Genomic DNA, 21,594 nt, shown 5'->3' with positions numbered 1-21,594 from the left:
CTTCCTTCCTTCCTTCCTTCCTTCCTTCCTTCCTTCCTTCCTTCCTTCCTTCCTTCCTTCCTTCCTTCCTTCCTTCCTCCCTCCCTCCCTCCCTCCCTCCCTCCCTCCCTTTTTCTCTCTCTTTCCCTCCCATCTCTTTCCTTTTCTTTCTTTCTTGGCTTTTGAACATCTATAGACAAGAAAAGCAATGAGAGAAGTCCCCGAAGGTGAAAGGCGATCTCTCCTCTACACATGGTGAGGCGACAGCTATGTGGCTCGGTGGACAGCAGGAGGTCCAGAGTCGGGAGGATCTTGGTTCAAATCTGGCCTCGGACACTTGTTGGTTTTATTGGGGTTTTTACCACAATGAGCAACATGGAAGTGGGCTTTGCATGACGATAAAGTAAGATTTAAAAAATAAACGAGGAACAAAGCTCGCCCAAAGGGTCTGTGGTGGCCGAAAGCAAATGATAACAGAAGACCGAACCAGGCCGACTCCCATCTCATCCACTTGGCTGCTGCGTCCAGGAATGCAGATGGCAACCCATCAGGGTTTCTCCAGCCTGGGGGACTTTTGTCCAGGCTTTCCTACAACTTCACCAGCGGGCCCCTGCCCGCTTTGGGGGTGTCCTCCTCCTCCTCTAAAATCTCTCTGTGCCCTGCTCTAGCCCACGCCGCCAGAACGCGCTCCTGCTGCAGAGCAGGGCCAACCAGGCCATGCCAGCGGGGCAGCCCTTCTCTTCAATGTTTCACCTGCCCGGAGCGGCTTCCTGGAAGGGTCCTTCCAAGAGAACCAGGTCACTCGGCGTGACTCAGAGGAAAAACGCGGAACTCGATGTTGGTGAAGATAAAAGAGCGGAATCATGCCGTGGCGGTACCCCAGGCTGGCTCATCTCGCGCCCCTCCCCACGACCTCTTAAAGCCGCGGAGCCCCTTCCTTTGGCTTTTAAAGGAAGCTTTTCTCCATTGGGCTCCAATCTCCCTGGCCAAGCTCACTGCCTGAGGCAGATGACCAGCTAAACGTTAGTCATTCTCAACATTCCATCTCCTGCCATCGAACCTTTATCCGATAGCCTAATCCTGGAGGTTTCCCTTCCTCAGCCAACTCCCCGGGAGCGCCGCCTTCTACAAATGCCCTTCTCTGATTCCTCCAGTTAGTGAGTTTCCCTTCAATTCCTTTATTTTGTTTAAAAAACACAAACAAAAAAACTCGCCCGTGAGCACCCCCTGGCGCTCAGTGGCGATAACTGCAGCCGTTTAGAAAAGCGCCAGCATCCTCCGAGGGAGCCATTGGTTGCGCACTTGAGCCTATCTCCCTCTTGTGGCCAAAATGAAGACAACACTCTACCTGCTCCACTGAAACAAAGCAGGAAAGGACAGCCGGCTTCTCTGTAGCCATAAGCAAAATCCTAGTGGTCCAGCTCTGCCTTTTCTCTCGGATGCCTCCCAGTCAGCCCTGAGCTCGGCTCTTATCCCTCTTACCCTTTCCTCTACTAAGAGGTTGCCGTCCATCTACTCTGGCCTTAACTGGGACAGGAGAGGGTTGGGCTTTGTTTCTTTGTTTTTTTCCTATTTTGTGACCACCCCCACGACCCCATTGGAATGGAGGCAAGGAACTTCCGTAAAGGCACACACTGGGATTTTTTTTTTTTTTTGTATTCTCTTTGCTAAGCAGCATGCCTAGAACCCAGTAAATGCTTAATACATTCTTGCTGCTTGCTTTTGGAATTTGGCAAGATCGGAGCCGTCTGTCCTACTTTATCTGAATACTCCAAAGGTCTGAGACTTTGCAGGTTCTTTCTCAATCTAAGCCCCACCTCCACAAGCCCCAGGAGGAGGATGCCTCCCTCCTGATCACTATTTCAGGAGAGGGTCACCCAACTTCTCTTCCCTTCTGACTCCTCCCCTCTCTAGATTGTTTCTCCACCTTCTCATTAGCCATCTTCCAAGCCTGGAGAAAACCTGTCTGGAGACCCTGCTCTCTCTGTCTCTGTCTGTCTCTCTGTCCAACTGTCCATCTGTCTCTCTCTCAGTTTGTCTGTCTGTCTGTCTCTCTCAAAACCTCTAATTTCTGTCCTAGTAACAACTCTAAGACAGAAGGGCAAGTACTAGGTAGATAAGATTAAGCAACTTACCCAGGGTACCCATCTAGGAAGTGCCTGAGGCCAGAGTTGAACCCAGGTCCTCCCAACTAGCCACCTTGCTGTTCTAAGGCCCTGTTCTCTTGATCAGTGATTCTCAGACAAGAACCACTATTTCCGGAGGAGTCTCTAAAATGTTCATACCATTCCTCATCTGACTCCCTCTCTGGATCTCCCCTTTTATCTCCCCAACTCCCTCTTGCCCCATCATGGGTATCCTTCCCTGGAGATGCTTATAATTATCTGGATAGAATACAGTGCCTGGCACAGAGAAATTGCTTCAGAAATGTCCTCTCTGTGTTTATCAATTGATAAACACTCACTAAGTATCACCCTGTGCCAAGAATTAAACTAGAGTGTTAGGGAAATAGGCCCTTCTTTAAGGAGCTCACGTTCTACCCAGAGATCTGGCAAAGGCTCTTTGAATGCTGCTCTAGTGAAAACTTTCTTACTCTGTATCAATCTCAGCTGGTCCTTGGACAATAGAATAGCTCACCACCAGGCTTATCCGTCAAACCTCTCCTGCTGGTGTAATATACCCAAACCTGGGCTCTGCTGGTCATAACCTCTCAGAACCCAGGGCCATCTTCACATCTGGAAGAGGCAATTGAGGGGATGAATCTGAAATTGATGAAAATTAGGATCAATATATGGAACTCTTATTAAGTAAGAACCTTGAAACCAGTGCTATTGGGACAGCTAGGTGACTCAGCAGATAGACTACCAGGCCTACAGATGAGAGGTCCTGGGGTCAAATTTGGCCTCAAATGCTTCCTAGCTGTGTGACCCTGGGCAAGTCATTTAATCCTGGTTACCTAGCCTTTGTTATTGTTCTTTCTTAGAACTGATACTAAGAGAAATGGTGAGAATTTAGAAAGGAAGGAAGGAAGGAAGGAAGGAAGGAAGGAAGGAAGGAAGGAAGAAAAATGAAGAAAGGAAGGAAGGAAGGAAGGAAGGAAGAAAGAAAGAAAGAAAGAAAGAAAGAAAGAAAGAAAGAAAGAAAGCAAGCAAGCACTATTTCTGGGACTCTAATCTTTGATGCATTATAAATTAATTTTCTTTGACTCATGTCATTCAGTCAACAAGCATTTATTAAGTGCTAACTGCATGCCAGGCACAGGAGAGTCAAAGACAAAAATGAAGCATCCCCTGTTTTAAAGGGTAGTTAGCCTATACAAAGAAAATTAATATATACAAAATAAATCCCTGAGGAAAGGCAATACCTTTCAGGCTGACAGCTAACAACACTGCTTTCTCAGTAGCCAGGGCTTCATTCCATTAAGACTGCTCCACTGGGAATATCTTCACTCTTGAGTACCTCATCGTAGAAGCTACACAGGTTTATGTTAATCTCAGAGATTGATGCCAAGGTGTCAAATGGGCTGTAGGAAGGCCCTTTCCTTCATGGTGCATCTATGGCGATGCTTCTCATGTTCTGTTCTGCCTTGAAGCACTCAATGTAGCAATCCTGAGGCTCTTTATTTCTTTAAAAAATTTTTTTTATTTTTCCAGCTTCATGTAGAAATAATTTTTGACAATTATTTTTTGTCATATTAGAATTCAAATTTTCTCTCTCCCTCCCCTCCCTATAGCAATGAGTATTTTGATATAGTTAATAACTATCCTTTCATGCAATACTTATTTCCATATTCCCCTCACCATGACAGAAGACACATATAACACATAAATTAGAAATATCACGAAGGAGAGATAGTGAAAAGTGGACTGCTTTTATCTGCACTCAGACTCTGACAGGTCCTTCTTTGGCTGTGGACAGGATCTTGATCATGAATCCCTTTTGCTTATCTTGGGGACTTGCTTTGCTGATAATGGCTCAGTCTTTCATGGTTGATCATCATATATTTTCGTTACTATATGGGCTGTTTTTCTGGTTCTTCTCACTTCATTTTGCTTGACATTCTTTTAATTTTTTTAATTTTAATAACAAATTTCTACAAAAATTTTCCAAAATTATATGATTCATATTGTCTCCCTCCCTTCTCCTCTCCCACTCCCAGAGCTGACAAGAAATTCAGTCTGGGTTATATATGTATTATCATGCAAAAACTATTTCTATATTATCCATTTTTGTAAGAGAATAATTTTATAAAACCAAACCCCTACATCCTAGTTCTTTATATATTTGAGAAATGAGACCTTTATCAGAGAAATTTGTTATAAAATATTTTCCTAGTTTGTCGTTTCCCTTATACTCTTGGTTGCATTGGTTTTGTTTGTACAAACCCTTTTTAATTTAATATTATCAAAATTATTCTTTTTACATCTTTAATGTTCTCTATCTCTTGTTTGGTCATAAGTTCTTCCTTTCTTCATAGTTCTGACAGGTATACTATTCCACATTCACCCAACTTACTTATAATATCACTCTTTATATTTAAATTATATATCCATTTTGACCCCGTCTTGGTATAGGGTGTGAGATGTTGATCTAAACCTCATTTTTCCTATACTGTTTTCCAATTTTCCCAGCAGTTTTTGTCAAACAGTGAGTTTTTATCCCCTAGCTGGGATCTTTGGGTTTATTGAACATTAACTTGCTGAGATCATTTACTCCTAGTCTATTCCATTGATCCACCCTTCTATTTCTTAGCCAGTACCAGATTGTTTTGATGATTATTGCTTTGTGGTAGACTTTAAGATCCCGTACTGCTAGGTCACCATCCATCTAATTTTTTTTATTAGTTCCTTTGATATTTTTGACCTTTTGTTCTTCTAGATATATTTTGTTATTATTTTTCTAGTTCTATAAACTAGTTTTTGGTCGCTTGATAGGTACAACACTGAATAAGTAAATTAATTAAGGTAAAATTGTTATTTTTATTATATTAGCTCAATCTACCCATGGGCAATTAACATTTTTCCAATTGTTTAGATCCAGTTTTGTCTGTTTGAAAAGCGTTTTGTAATTGTGTTCATATAATTCCTGCATTTGTTTTGGCAAGTAGTTCCCAAGTATTTTATATTGTCTAGATTGACATTAAATGGAATTTCTCTCTGTCTCTCTCTGTCTCTATGTGTCTCTGTCTCTCTCTGTCTCTCTCTGTCTTCTCTCTTTCTGTCTGTCTGTCTGTCTGTCTGTCTGTCTGTCTGTCTGTCTCTCTCTGTCTCTCTGTCTCTCTCTCTCTCTCTCTCTCTCTCTCTCTCTCTCTCTCTCAAAACCCATACCTTCTGTCTTAGAATCAATACCAGGTACTGGTTCCTAGGCAGAAGAGTGGTAAGGGCTAGACAATGGGGGGGGGTGTCAAGTGATTTGCCCAAGGTCACACAGCTGGGAAATGTCTGAGGCCGAATTTGAACCCAGGACCTCCCATCTCTGGGCCTGGCTCTCAAACCACTGAGCCTCCCATCTGGCCCCCAGAATTTCTCTTTCTAACTCTTGCTGCTGGACTTGGTTGGTAACATATAGAAATGTTGCTGACTTATGTAGGCTTATTTCGTATCCTGCAACTTTGCTGAAGTTATTATTTAAGCTAGTTTTTTAATAGATTTTCTTGGATGCTCTAAGTACACCATCATATCAGCAGCAAAGAGTGCTAGTTAGTTTCCTTATTGTCTATTTTAATTTCTTCAATTTTTCTTTTCTAATTGCATTTTTAGTACATGTTAAATAACAGAAGTGATAACTGGCATCCTTACTTTTCTCCTGATCTTACTGGGAAGACTTCTAACTTATCCCCATTGCAGATGATGCTTGCTAATGGTTTTAAATAAATACTACTTATTATTTGATGGAAAGGCCCTTTCATTTTTATGCTTTCTAGTGTTTTCAATAGGAAAGGATACTGATTTTTCAAAGGCTTTTCCTGCATCTATTGAGATAATCATGTGATTTCTGTTAGTTTGAGTATTGATATGGTCATTTATGCTGATAGTTTTCATGCTATTAAACCAGCTTTGAATTCCTGGTATAAATCCCATCTGATCATAGTAAATAATCCTTGTGATATAGTGCTGTAGTCTCTTTGCTAATGTTTTATTTAAGATTTTTGCATGTGATGCTCTTTCTTTTTTTAAAAATTTATTTAGAATATTTTTCAGTGGTTACATGATTCATGATTTTTCCCTCCCTTCTTCCCTCCCCACTCCCAGAACTGGTGAACAATTCCATTGGGTTATACATGAATCATTGTTCAAAACCAATTTCCATGTTATTCATATTTGCAATAAAGTTATCTTTTAACACCAAACCCAATCCGATCCCCATCGAACCATGTGATCAATCATATGTTTTTCTTCTGCATTTCTGCTCCCACGGTTCTTTCTCTGGATGTGGTTAGTGTAAATTGGAAAAAGGGGTTTTATGGATTCAATATATTAAAAGATGGTTGCCAGAGGATTGAACAATTATCAATCCTTAATTAAGAATAATATCAAGTCAAAATGGACTTTTATGAAAGTTTATTAACAATTGAGAAGAGAGAGAGGAAATAAGGAAAGTGAAGACATTGAAGCAGTCTCACTAAGGTCACAGTGTCCCAGCCAGCACTCCTCCATGAACCAGGAAAGCTAGAAGACTCCGCCAGAAGATTTCCTTCTCCAGAAGCCTTCACCAGACTGCCTTCATGGCTTTCATAGTGCTTTCCTGTCCCTGCCCCTTTTCACAGGGGCAAATCACAGCTTCCAAATTGTCTAGCACTGTCCAGGGGATGGTCTTCTGGAGGTGTGAATGCTCACCAAAAAGGTTCACACTTTCTGAGGGTGTGAACAAGTTTATGGCTGTTTGAGTTAGAAAAAAGGGTGGCACTCTCCAAGTATCTTGTTGGCTTCTCACCTAGCACTAGGGAGGGTGTGAATTCACTAAGTGGTTTTCAAGCTTCTCCCACCTAGTTCAAACTTGTGTCATTCAAAGTTATTGCCAACCAAGTGCTAACTCCATTCAAGATTTGCCAAGATTCTGCAGAAGGTCATAGAGAGAGAATCCCAAGCAGGCTAGTTTTTCTACAATAGAGAATCCATGAAGGAGGGAGTAATGCCCAAGGGCGACAGGAAGACCTTCCTTAGAAATAGAGTAGAATGTGGGCATTTCACTAATTCAGCCAGGAAGCCACATCAACCTTTAATTCAGCCTAGTGAGAGAGAATATTTTCTCTGACGGGGTTGGCTAAGGATGTCTTGGGGGGAGGGTTGGTTGAAGACAGTAGGAGACAGGGGAGATGGGAGGGTCCCAGAGTTCATGAGAAGACAGTTCTCAAAGGCTTCTGTTCTATTCACTTATCTCCAAGTCACCCTGATGTTATTTATTCCCCTGTTCTGCAGGTCTAAGTCAGTTCTTGGCCATCAGGTCTCTTGTGATACTTTGATGGATAATAATAATAACTGGAATTTCCACATCACATTAAAGTCTTGGAGGCATTTACTTACATTATCTTATCTGAGAGGCGATTGCTACAGGTTATTATCTCCAAATTAAACATAAGGAACTGAGGCTGAGAGGTGAAGTGATTTGTTCCTGGGGATAAAATTAGTACATGTCAAAAGTAGATTTTAAGGGGGCAGCTGGGTAGCTCAGTGGATTGAATCAGGCCCAGAGATGGGAGGTCCTGGGTTCAAATCTGACCTCATACACTTCCCAGCTGTGTCCCTGGGCAAGTCACTTGACCCCCATTGCCCACCCTTACCACTCTTCTGCCTTAGAACCAATACACAGTATTGATTCTAAGATGGAAGGTAAGGGTTTAAAAAAATTTTAAAAAGTAGATTTTAAATCCAGCTATCTCCTACTCCAGATCTAGCATAATTCTCATTGGACTCTCCTGCCTTTCAGCAGTAAGAGCTGACAGTGATATGATGCTTTTTAAGGTTTACAAAGGATCATTTATTTTAACCCTTATATTCTATGTTAGTATCAGTTTTAAGATGGAAGTGTGGCAAGGGCCAGGCAAATGGGGGTTAAGTGACTTGCCCAAGGTCACACAGTTAGAAAGTATCTGAGGTCAGGTTTGAGCCCAGTCCTGACTCCAGGCCTGGCAGCGCTCTCATCTGCTGTGTTACCTAGCTGCCCCATGGCCCTACTGGTTTTCACAGCTTTATCATTTTAGGCTCTTGGACAACTCTAAAGTTCTCCCCTGGAATCTTGGGTTTCTTCTTTCTACCTTATTTTCTTATAGCAACCCCCAGCCCAAATCTCTGCTTCCCTGTCTCCAGAGGGGGTTCCTGGCTGCCAGTGTTTTCCCTTATCCTACCCTGCCCCCTGGTGGAAATGAGCACGATGGCACCACGTCTGGACAGTCTGGGAGTCCAGATGCATTTGTCTTCTCTGGGCAGAACAAAGAAGATGGTCCAGATCTGGACGGCTTTATGATTCATTGGCTTGGTTCTTAGCCAGCCCTAAGCCAGCACAGGAGGCCAAGTGCCATGGCTCTTTGGCCAGAGGTCAGTGGGGCCAGGGCGGGCAGCTCGAAGACCTGGGTGCTGTTCTGGAGCTCTGTGGTGCTGAAACACTTCTCCTTCCTCCCCTTGGTACTTGGCATGTGCTTTCTCTGTATTTTGTATATCCTTTGTGCTAGCGCTTGTTCTCCTAAAATAATAGGGGCGATGATTGGATGGAACAGCACAAGGTGCCAAGTCCTGGGGACACAAACAGAAGGGCTGTTCCTGCCTTCAGAGAATTTAAGAGAATCTAAGAGGGGGAGATAACATATATAGGGTTTGTTAGGTCCCTATTCTTTTTGGATGGAAAAGGGTAGCTGGGTGGTATGATTGTTAGAACAAAACCTGGAGTCCAGAAGAACTTGATTCAAACCCTACCTCAGACACTTCCTAGCTGTGTAACATTGGAGAAGTCACTTACCCTCCCTTGGCCTCAGTTTCCTTATATGTAAAATCAGGGGTTGGACTTGATACCTCTTAGGCCCCTTCTAGGACTGAATCAATAATATTCTGAAGGGTCTGGTAGCCCTCAGGGTGAATTGGCAGATGGGTGGGTGTTTACATTTCAATCTTGGTTGTGCTCCTTACTATCCATGTGACCTTGGGCAAGTCATTTCCTATCTATAGGCTTCAACCTTCTTTATAAAAATAAGAAAGTTAGATTTAATGATTTCTAGGATTCCTCTCAGCCATGAATCCCCTGATGTGGAAAATGAGCATTTAAATCATTTTCATAAAAGGATTTTATGCTGTAGATATTTTTAAAAATAAAATAAAAATTATGTATTGGCCCCTAGGCAGAAGAACAGCAAGGGATAGGCAATGGGGGTGAGGGATCTTGGCTGGAGCTACCTAATTAGGAGGTGTCTGAGGTCAGATTTGAACCCAACATCTCCATCCCTGGCTTTAATCCACTGAGCCACCCAGCTGCATATATTCCATGAGCTGGGCACAGAATTGTGCAGGAGTGGGAAGCAGCCTATGTCTCTGTGGTGTAGTACATGAAAAAGAAATTAATTTATGTCTTTTTTTAAAACCTTTACCTTCCATTTTGGAGTCAATACTGTGTATTGGCTCCAAGGCAGAAGAGTGGTAAGGGTGGGCAATGGGGGTCAAGTGACTTGCCCAGGGTCACACAGCTGGGGAGTGTCTGAGGTCAGATTGGAACCCAGGACCTCCCTTCTCTAGACTTGGCTCCCAATCCACTGAGCTACCCAGATTCCCCCTCTTTTGGTTTTTACATCATAGTCACTGATGGAAATAGTTTCTTCTGTCCCTCCCCCCTCAGAATTGTGGCAAAGAAAAGCAGTTCATTGAAGCATCTGATGTGGTAATGATCTGATGGTGTATATAGACTTCTTTGCATGTGTATGCTCATATATACACACTGTGTACACATACACAAAACATCTAGGATGTATGTGATCGGTTAAGCATTGATGTGCCCATATTCTATATCTACATGTCAATAATTCTTGATATGTTATATATGTGTGGATCTGTGTCTCTGTATCTAGTGGTACTGAGCTCACTGGCTGATATTCTCTTATTTCTGTGTCTCCTCACTCACTCCTGAAAGGTCCTCTCTCCCTCCCCATCTCTTTATCTTGGAACTCCTGATTCAGATAAAACATCCCCTTCTATATAAAGTCTTTCCTGCCTCTCTCCCCCCTCAGCCCACTCCTGTTACTGGGTCCCACCTTCACCAAAGTCTCTTTTGTTCATTTTACATGTAACATATCAAAGGAGACACACACACACACACACACACACACACACACACACACACACACGCACACACGGTTCTTGCCTCTCCCATTAGAATGGAGACTCCATGAAGACAGGGACTGTTTTGTTTTGTCTTTGTATCCTCAGTACCGGCATGTAGTAAATGCTTATTAAATGCCTCACTTGTTAAAGTGGCTCATCCTGCCCTAGTAGCACCCCGTTGGCATGCTAGAAGAGGCACGTCTGTTTGATGGTCTCTTCATGGTTTTTCCAGTCACTCCGGCCTCAGCTTCCTTCCAGCGAGCATTTTTGTTCTCTTGGTCCTATTCACTTCCCAGTGTATCTGTTAACCCAAAGCTTCCCATATTTCTCTGAATTCCCTGTTTCTGTCATTTTTTGCATGCAGGCTCTAAAAGCCCTGAAGCATCACTCCGAAGCAAAGACCCATCTTTGTAACAGCAATACTGCTCGAGTGCTGCTCTACGACTGAGAAGTGGAACATTTTACCTTCTCCAAGGAAGGAGACTTGCCACTTGCCCAAAGGGCAATGGAAAGAAGGCCATCATCTTGGGCACAAATAGACTAAAGGATGTTATACACCATGGATTACTTGCTTGAGAGCCACCACCAAAGAGAAGTAGGAGCCAAAGAGGAGGTGGATTCCTCCTGTATGGAACGAGCTGTAACATTTATTTTATGTTATTTCTCTTTAAAGAGGTTGGAGCAGTGACATCCTGGAGCTGACGTTTTCAGTGTGAGCTGAAAGAAGGGCTTGATTCATTGTTCTATGGATCGCCTAGATCTGGTGGAGAAAAATGTTCATTATAGAGATTGAACTTAAAAGGATGCCATTCATAAATGCTTTTGAGAGTTGATTGTTAAATATTTGCCAGCACACCCTTGAGATTTCATTGACCCATTGATCTGGGCTTTAAGAAGAGTTTTCCTCCATCTCTTTGGTGAGAAGTTAGCCCAGAGAAGGGATGGACTTAAAACCAAGAATAAGTCAGATGTTTTTGGACATGACCAATGGAGGAACTAATTTGGCTGGACGATGGAAGTATTTGATGGAGGTTTTCTTTTTTTTTCTTTTTATTGTTCAGTTGGGAGAATAGAGGGAGGAAGAGATAAGCCCTCACGAAAATAAATAAATAAGTAAATAGCTGGACTATAGATGAGACACCAAATAGACAGGTGCTCGGGATGACCACGCAGAAAACCCTGGGTGGTTCCTCTCTCCATCCACTGCAACGTTTCATTAAGAAGCTGACCAGTGATGTCAGGAAGAGCTGAAACCCTGGGCTGGTTAGCAGAAAAACACTGACCCAAATGGACCCTGGACTGTTTAAGTAGTCCAGAGTAAGGTGAGTGTCCAACACCTGTTCGGTCCTTTGGCAGAGAGTCGTGGCTGAAATCTCAGCCGAGAGACTATAACTGGAATGAAACATCATTGATGATTTTTCCGGGTTTCTCTTGTTCTGAACCTGCGAGTCCTATTTGAGTTCACTGTTTCTTCTGTGAGGAAGAGAGAAGTCAATGCCTCAAACCCGACATACTTGGCTGTTCTCCCTTTTGGAGAGAACCGCCATCTTGTTTTCCTCCCAGCCCACCTGCGGACGTCAGTGTTATCTCACTGGTCATCCTCCGTGCCCAGGATGTTCCCCTTCATCATCGTGGCCTCCTGGCTTCTCAGGTTTTCTCCAGTCTCTGCTCAAATCCCACCACCTGCAAGAAGTGACTTGGGCTTTCCCTCTGAGATGACCATCCATTAACACTCCCATGAATGCTGTTGTTTTACATCATCTCCTACATTAGAATTGGAGCTGCCTGAGGCCAGGGGCCAACCTTCTTTGTATCCTCAGCAATGAGCATAGCACCAGCTTGTAGTAAGTCCTTAATTAAGTATGTACGACTATCATGAACCCAGATCTAAACTTTCATTTGCCCCTGGCTCAGGGCATGGGGTGCAAAGGGCCAAAGGATGTGAGAAAAGAAGCCTGACTCTCCTTTGAGGTGATCAGGCTCCCCCAGGACTGAATCTAGTCGGTCACTGCCCGGGTCATCGTAGATTAGAGGAGAGCAGCCCCCCCCCCCTTTGAGAAGAGGGAAAGGGAGCAGAGTCCCAGCTCCTTGGGGCCAAGCTTAAATCATCATCGCCGATCTATTGGGAAGGGCATCCATTAGAGTGAAGAGAATGAATCCAGCCTCAGACACTCCCCAGCTGTGTGACCCTGGACAAGTCACTTGACCCCCATGGCCCAGCCTTACCACTCTTCCACCAAGGAGCCAACACACAGAAGTTAAGGGTTTAAGAAAAGAGTGAAGAGAATGCCCACAAGGGTATTAATCATAGGAGAAAACACTTTCATGGCCTCCTCCATGCTCCCGCTGGAGTCCCACAGGGTTCTGAAGCCAGATCTGGACTATCCCAACCACTACGGTGTCCACATTCCCTCAAAAGCGTAGCAGCCTCTCAGGCTGCCTCAGACCCCATTTGGCTCTCAGGTAACAGTTGGTTTGTACATCGGAAGTATGTGATTTCTCCGGGTCTGTATCCCAACCCTTGTTCACCTCTTGGAGCATTAAATTGTGTACAAGCTGCTGACTTTTCTTTCCCGTCAAGAGACATTCGTCCCTGTTTCCCAGGCTCTTTCCTTTCCCCGAGTCCATCCACGGCCCTCCTTCTCTTGGACTGTCCTCCTCTCCCCCCGTGGCTCGGCTCAGTTGGAATGTGCCGGGGGCCCAGTGTTCCTGTGTTTTCCTTTGAATGCCAAGGTTCTGGAGTGGGAGGACTAGGGAGGTGCCTGGAGTCTTGCTCTCTGCCCTAGAGGCTCCCTGACCTGCTCCTCCGGTGGCATCGGCCCTCTGAACAAGCCTCCTAGAGTGTGAGGAGACCCGATCTGTGGGGGCGACGAGGTCTCGGCTTCCTTGGGAACGTGTGGCAGGCGAAGGAGAGCCTTTGGGTGGGAAGAAGCCGCATCCTTTGCCATATGCTAGTGAAGAAGGTCTCCGGCTAATGGCCACTCTGCGCCCGTTCCCCCAAGTGGTCACTATCGCTGCCTCCTGGAGATAATCCCGCGCATTGCTGGTTCTGGTGACTCCCATCACTTGCCCGATTCATCCTGACTGACGCTGAAATAGCATCCGCCTGGGCCGTTGATCCCCATGCAGGGGAGGCAGGGCCTGCTCCATCCTGGCATGACCGGTAGCCCTCGGAGGACCACCCTGACGGCATTCATTCCTGTGGATCATCTGCTCTCTTCTGCTCCCCAAATACCTCAGAGGAGGTAAGAGACTCCTGGAAAGGAGATGGGCAGCGACATACGGCCCAGGGGTGGGCGTGACTCCAGCCGGGGGCCCTTCGATGCCTGGTACAAATGCAAGAGGGCAGACCAGGAACTGGGAAGTTTTTTACTTTATTTTCATTGTGACGGAGGAAACACCAAAATGCAAGAGGACGTCATGGAGATATCACGGGAGCTACTAGGAGAGCAAGATAGAAAGATGTTCCTGGGGGAAGGGAGGAGGGACTTTCTTCTAAGGGCTTGGGGGGCATGTACGAGATCCTCGCTTCCAGCTGAGACTCAGCCCCTTCCCAGACCTCATCCTTTCCCAACAATGAATCTTACTTAGAATCAGAAATTGAGGGCGAGAAGAGTCCAGAGAGGTTAAGCCAATGGCCAAACGTTCCACAGGTGATAAGTGACAGAGGCAAGATTTGAACCCAGGTCCTCTGGGAGGAGTCATGGTCTAGTGCAATGGTTCCGAAACTTTTTTGGCCTCCTGCCCCCTTTTCAGAAAAAATATCACTTAGCCCCCTGGAAATTGATTTTTTTAAAAAAATTTAATAGCAATTAATAGGAAAGATAAATGCTCCTGTGGCCATCACCGCCTCCATGGATCGCTGCAGCACCCACCAGGGGTGGAGCCCACTTTGGTAATCACTGGTCTAGTGGAAAGGGTGCTTCTTTTAGAATTGGGGGTCTTGGGTTCTGCCACTCACTGCCCCAGTGACCTTGGACAAGTCACTTCATCTTAACTTCCCTGTGACTCAGTTTCTTAATCTGTAAAATGAGGTGGTTGGACTAGGTGGCATCTGATGCCCTTCTAGACTGAAGTCTATGATGCCTCGATGCTTTATCTTCTACTTCCCCTCTGGCCCTCCTCTTCTGAGACTTGCTCACTTTCTCCCCTTTTATCACATCCTCCCTCCTTTTTTCTTTTTCGTTCCTCTCTTCCCGTTCTCTCCTCCCTCTCCTCTGCTTTGGGTGGCCACCAGAGGGCCAGATCTCAGCGAGGGACCAAGGATTTGTGGCTTCTCTGGAAACAATGAGACTGTTTGGTTTCATTAAGTCGGTTCTTCTGGTGGTGGAGATGGGGATGTGGCTGGGGGTTCCGTCGCAGTCGGAGCTGGCTGGCCTTGTGACGGCCTCCGAGTGTTCTCAGCTGTGACTGATTATTGTTTCAGAGCTCATTGAAAGGGGGAGAGACATCTTAGCTCTCATGGCCACCGTTCTTTCAGCTTTAAAAAACGCTGAACTGTTTGTGGCTCCTCCTCATGCCATCCTCGACAGTCAGCCAAGAGATTCCATCCCCTCTTACTTTCAGAGAAACCGAGGCAAGTTCAGTGACTTTGCCTTGGCTCACATAACTAAGTGTTGGATCCAGATTTGAATTCGGCTCTTCCTGATACCAAACCCGGGACTCTTTTCATCATTCCACTGTCCATCATACAGTCATCAGATTAAGAGTTTGAAGCAACGGGGCGACCCCCCCCCCCCCCCCGGTCTATGGCTTCTGAGTCTTTTCATAGGTTCTAGACCTTTTCAGTAGTGTTCGTCCTAGTGAAGCCAATCGATGGCCCCCACATCATGCCCAACACAGTTCTCTGGAGTGAGTGTGTGTATGCGTGCGCGCGCGCGTGTGTGTGAGTGTGAGTGTGAGTGTGTGTGTGGTATGTGTGTAAGTGTGTGTGTGTGTACACTAACCCTTACTTTCTGTCTTAGTAACAGCTCTCAGATCAAAGGGCAAGAGCTACGCAAATGGGTTTAAACGACTTGCCCAGAGCCACATAGTTGAGAAGCGTCTGAGGCTAGATTTGAACCTGGGTCCTCCCAATGCCAGGCCTGCCTCCCTAGCCTCTGGACTCCCTACCTTCCCCTCTCAGAATTCTGTTTATAAATGAACAAAATGCTGCAGGATTACAGAGGAAACGGATTCTATTAAAATAGTTCTCAAACTATATTGACAACCAAGTCCCCGGCCCTGGACTAAGAACCCGGGTCTGCTCTAACTGTCGCCCTTTTAGAGCCGCAGAGAAAGGACGTGCCAGCCTGAGGCCACCCAGGCAGCCCGGTGTCGGCAGGACTCACTCCACAGAGGGCGTTTCATGAAAGCAGCTCTTCTGGGGGACTTGGAGGCTGTGTGGCTACAGGCTGACTTTGCCCTGAGCCTCGAGTGCCTTGTGCATGCACAGCTCACTGTGGGTCATTCATCCCCTCCAGAATGGGGGAGGCGCACCCATGAACACCAAGGTAGTCCCTGCCCTCAAAGAACGTCCCCTCTCTCTTTTTTTCTCTCTTGCCTTCTGTCTTAGAATCAGGACTGGGCATAGGTTCCAAGGCATAAGAGCACTAAGGGCCAGGCCATGGAGGTTAAGTGACTTGTCCAGGGTCACCCAGCTGGGGGTTATCTGAGGCCCCATTTGAACCCAGGATCTCCTGTCTCTAGCCTGACTCTATCCACTGAGCCACCTGGATGCCCCTTAGATGCTTTAATTAAATTCTAGTGGTGGTCAGGGAAGCGGGGGGGAGTTTGGTCTTTGCAATCACAAAGATCTTAGAGCTACGACAAGTGTTGGAAGTGCTTTTCTGGTAAGAGCTGCTCACAGGAAAGGAGAGACCTTGGGGTGGGGGGCGGGGGGGGGGTGGACGGAGAGTTATAGACACTGAGGGGAGGGGGGTTCTGGGGCTTCAGCTATCCCCAGCCGGCAGGGCAGAGGCGACGTGAACCTGAAGCTCTCATTTCGTTGCAGCTCTCTCATCAGCAGCTCAGAAGAAAAATATGGCCTCCTAGAGCAGAGGGACAGACTTCTTCGAGAAGGTGAGCCGCCCTTCCGGCTTTGCCGGAGAGGAGGGAGGCAGTCCGTGTCAGACAGGCCGCAGGCTTCTCCCGGGCTGCCCCGCCTCCTCTGTGCCTCCCTGGCCCCATTGAAGCGATAATCAGGGGATAATAGCCCAGCCAGAGCCCCCTCCCATGTGAAGTCAGGGATCCTCTGCCGTGGTCGCCTGTTGCAATTCTGGGCTCCGAGTTTGGTTCAAGAGCTCAACAACAACGACAGCAACAATCGTCCTAGCAGATGCTTCTCAAGCCCTTTCAAGCTCACTTTATCCACGTGATCCCATTGGAGCATTCGGCCAGCTAGCACTGAGGAAGCCCCACTAGCAAAAAAGTCACCGTCCCAGTTTGTGAACATGAGCGAGTGTGGGTGATGGAGCGCCATTCCTGGGGGATGGCAAGATCAAAGGCTGGGTCATCTCTGGGAGTTTCAGGCAGTGGGCTAAGCCCCGGGGCTTGCACACACACACACACACACACACACACACACACACACACTCTCTAAAGAAAATCCCTGCTCTCAAGGGACTCAGTCTACGGAGGAGACAACAGGCAATGGGCTACCCAAAGGAAAGCATCACATCAAACAGTCACACACTGTTGGCGAACATCCATATTTATTCCGAGATATTTTATTTTCCCAATTACATGGAATAACAACGTTCAACATACATTTTCCAAAATTATAAGATCTAAATGGTCTTCCCCCCCCCTTTTCCTTCCCCCTGTTGATCTGGATTCTACACGGCTTATGGAAGCATTAGCCTCTTCTGGAAGGTGGGATTTTAGCTGGCATGGAAGCCAGGGAGATGGAGAGAAAGAAGGCGAGAATTTCCGCCTTGAGGACAGCCAGTGAATATCGAAGGAGTCAAGGGACAAGGCAAGGGACAGAGTGACTTCTGGGATGAAGAGCAAGGAGGTTCGGTCACTGAATCAAAAACTGAAGGTCAGAGGGGTTAGAGGAGGAGAAGACTCTCACAACAACCCTGGAGGAGAGGCTAGGATTAGAGGGAGCATCATTACCATTTTACAGATGAGGAAAGTGAGGCTAGAAGAAGTTATTTGGCTTGTCCAGGGTCACCCAACGAGTAAGTAGCCAAGCCAAGAGTGGGACCCATTTCCTTTCGGGCTCCAAATCCACTCTACCCCACAGTGGCCTCCTTCATTTTTAGTTTATTTATCTGAAGAATTTCCCTCCCAAATCCCAAATCCCAAATCCCACGATTTCAAGCTTCGGCCAAGAAAGGGGATTAATGCAGTGGACTAAACAAATAAGAACCAGACATCATCAAAATGGAATCTTCCATGTCTTTTGGCTGTTGAAAGCCTCTAGGATGCTGGAAAATTAAATCCCAAGAGACGACTGGCAGCATTATTAGTAAGGACCTGAACTAGTCCCACGTGCCAGTCATCCTTGGGTGGTGTCGTGGATAGAGCCCTGGGCCTGGCATCAGACACTTACTAGCTATGTGACCTTAGGCAAGTCACTCCACCCTGTTTGCCTCAGTGTTTGCATCTGTAAAATGAACTGGAGAAGGATCTCTGCCGAGACAAGCCCAAACGGGGTCCCGAAGAGGCAGCCACCACTGAAATGACTGAACAACAACCGATGACTAAAAATCAAAGACTTTTCTGACTTAACAGGAAACCAATACAAGACCAGAGAAAGAATGGAATACCCAGAGTCAGCACTTACAGAGCACTCTGAGGTGTGAAAAGTACTCTGCCATGGTATCTCACTGCATTCGTGGTCCTACTCCTTCCCTTCTGCCCTTCTCGGCCGCACACAGACATGGTCACACCTTGATCTGTCATTACCCACAAATGCCACCCCGCTGTGTTCATAACCTCTGAATTTGCCTTCTCTGATCTCCGTCTGGTTTTTGTGCTTTTCCTCCAAACTCTGGAGCACTTCATCTTCGCCATCCCTCCAAGTCCTCTGCTCTGCAGTTCTTTCCCGGTCCCCGAGCCCTCATGTCTCTCTACCCATTTTGGCCCCCCAATGACCCAGGTCAGCTGTATGCTCGCTGCCTCTTTCCTCCCTTCTCCTGGTGCCGACCACGTCGTGCCGAGCTTCCGTCTTGGATTGCTCCCCGTCCACTGTCCGGACTTCTCACGTGCCGCTGAATGAAGCTGGCGAAGAGGAGGAAACTACGCAGTGGATCCACTCAGAATTCCTGTTTCGTGATCTCAGCCAATCTTCATCCTGATCGTGCCTGCTTGCTAATGGGGGATGCCGCAGGGCTCTGCCGGGCTCCCTGCTCCTCCCTCAGGGCTATTTTGAGGGATGATCTAAGTATTATCTTTATGCCACTGATGCCCAGATCTGATCATCCAGCCCCAAACTCCATCCAATCGTGCTCCATTCTTAAGTTTCCCAGGAGACATCTCCACCTGGACGTCCTGGAGACATCTGAAACTGGACAGGTCCAAAACCGAACTCGTCACCTCTCCGCCAAACACTCCTCCCTCCAAACTTCCCTATTACTATTTATTTTAAACCCTTAACTTCTGTGTATTGGCTCTTTGGTGGAAGAGTGGTAAGGGTGGGCGATGGGGGTCAAGAGACTTGCCCAGGGTCACCCAGCTGGGAAGTATCTGAGGTCAGATTTGAACCCAGGACCTCCTGTCTCTAGGCCTGGCTCTCCATCCACTGAGCTACCCAGCTGCCCCCTTCCCTATGACTATTGAGGGCACCCTCATCCTCCCTGGCCCTCAGGCTCACCCCCGAGGTGTCATCTTCAGTGCTTTTCTCTTTCTTACCCAACCATTCCATCTATAACCAAGTTCAATTACTTTATCTTAAAAAAAAAATTAGAATTGATACTGAGTATTGGTTCAAAGGTAGAAGAATGGTAAGGGTCAGGCAGATGGGGTTAAGTGACTTGCCCAGGGTCACACAGCTGGGAAGTGTCTCAGGCCAGATTTGAACCTCCCATGTCTAGGCCCGGTTCTCTTATCTACTGAGCCACCCATCTGCCCTACTTTTCCTTCTTAATATCTCTGCAATAGGTCCCCTTCGACCCCCTTCCTGGCTTGACACCGGCACTACCCTGGTTCAAGCCTTCGCCCTCTCACACCGGGACCATCGCAGTAGGCAGCTGGTGCGCCCTCAGAGGGGGCCGCGGTGCTCACGTGGCTCCAGCAGGAATTTACCCCAACGCTCGTGTCTTCAAGGGTGAGGATGCGACGTTCTTAGACGGAGCGAACCTGCTCTTCATCTTTTCATCTGTTCATAGAGCAGGAAACAGGCTCGGGGAGGTTCCAGGTGTTCCTCGGGGTCGCCAGCCGAGGGGGGACTTTGGCCTTCTTAGTCTGGGCGCCTCCTTTCCCCGCCTGCGCTCTGCCTCTCCGGCCTCCTCCTTGTGTTCCGTCACCGAACCTTGTCCTGCTTGTCGTTCCAGATCAAAGAAGGGCCAAGCCGGACCAAGCCGGAATTCTGACGGGGACGTGCCCAGACATGTGTCCGGAGAAGGAGCGCTACCTGAGGGAGATCCAGGGCCAGCTCAGCCCCTTCGAGATGCTCCCTGGCACAGACAAGGTGCTGCTGCGGCCTCCGGGGGGAGCCGACTCTGCCTTCTCTCTCCTGGCAAGCCCGAGTGGCGTTTGTGCCCGGGAGGAGCCGCTGGCGGCGAGGATGGCAGCGTCTCGTGTCTGCCGTGCTGACGGGCACCGCAAACGCCATCGGCGACCGTCCTGGCAAACAGAGGCCTGGGATGCCGCCAACAACACATTCTCCCCCGAATCCTTTAGAGGAGTTTTGCTTCCTCAGAGGCACCCTCTATTCAGGGGTCGGCAACCTTTTTGGCTGGGAGAGCCATAAACGCCACCTTTTTTAAAATGTCATTTCGTGAGAGCCGTGCAGTGCTCCCAGTGCGACTCCTGTAACAGCACCTGGAAAAAATGGACTTCATGGCTCCTGCAGAAAGAGCCAGATCTGGCCCTCGAAAGAGCCGTTCGGTGCCGACCCCTGATCTATTTAATGGCCCGTAGGATGGCCGGAAGTCCTCCCCCGTGTCTCGTGAGGGCCTGGTGTGGGTTTGATCCTCAGCTCAAAGAGGCTCCGCCATATACGTGCATGTAGGGATAGGTGTGGAAGCACCCCCAGCACACAGGCACACCCCCCCGAGGGGCCTGGGGGAGAACATGAAGGAGCCCCAGAGGGGCCACTGTGGAAGGCTCTGATGGGCATTTTTAAGGCTTACCTTCTGCCTTAGAATCAATACTAAGTATTGGAACCGAGGCAGAAAAGGGGTAACGGCTAGGCCGTGGGGTCACCCAGTGAGGAAGTGTCTGAGGCCAGTTTTGAACCCAGGACTTGGAGATGCATCTATGAAGAAAATAGCACTGCGAAGGAGCCCGGAGACCTATCCAAACAGAGAATAGTGACACCCTATTTCTCAGGAGAGGCCGGACGCCCCTCTTGGGGGGTCCTCTTTAGGGGAGTTTGCATTCCGATATAGAATAAGCTCCTCGAGATGAGGGTTGGTTTGGGGTTGATGGTATTTCCGGGTCTCCAGCCCTTGGCCCAGTGTCCTGAGCCCAGGAAGCCCTTGAGGGATGGTGGCTTGTTGATCACGTTTGAGGCTATTGAGCTCCCCACTCTCAAATGGCCCCCTTCTGTGGCTGGCCCCCACCCTCTACTGGACACCCGGGATTCGTCTTCTGCCATCAGCCCTGCGTGTTCTCTTCCTCAGGTGGACCACACGGCAGCAATCAAAGAATACATCAGGTCCTCTGCTGGTCTGGAGGAAGTTCTGCCCCATGAACTCAGGCCCTTGGCTGTGCTGAGCATGACCATGGACTATATCATCGCCCATATCATGGACCAAGGAAAGAGGAATTACCAGGACTGGTACAGCTTTGTGTGGAACAGGACCCACGGCATAAGGAAGGTGCGTTCTGCCCCGGGAGGGTGGGAGACCTGAGAGCAAAATCTGATCCACTCCCCGCTCTGTTTTCTTCTCTACCGGCCCTCATCCTCTCATTGGCCAACCCAGCCTACCTCATGCATGTTCTCTTTAGTTTTCCTTTTTTTTTTTATATCCTTTTTAATATCCTTCAGGAAGATACGAATTCAAATCCTAACTCAGACACTAGTTTGTCTTTATATGAATCACTTAACCTCTGTCGGTCTCAGTTAATTTGTCAGCAAAATGGAAACTATAGTAACTTCTATCTCACCGGGCGGTTATGAGGACCAAATGAGATATTTAATGTAAAGTACTTAGAAAACCAG

This window comes from Gracilinanus agilis, chromosome 4 (genome assembly GCF_016433145.1).
Source record: "Gracilinanus agilis isolate LMUSP501 chromosome 4, AgileGrace, whole genome shotgun sequence".
NCBI lineage: Eukaryota > Metazoa > Chordata > Mammalia > Didelphimorphia > Didelphidae > Gracilinanus > Gracilinanus agilis.
This window is presented reverse-complemented; position numbering follows the sequence as displayed.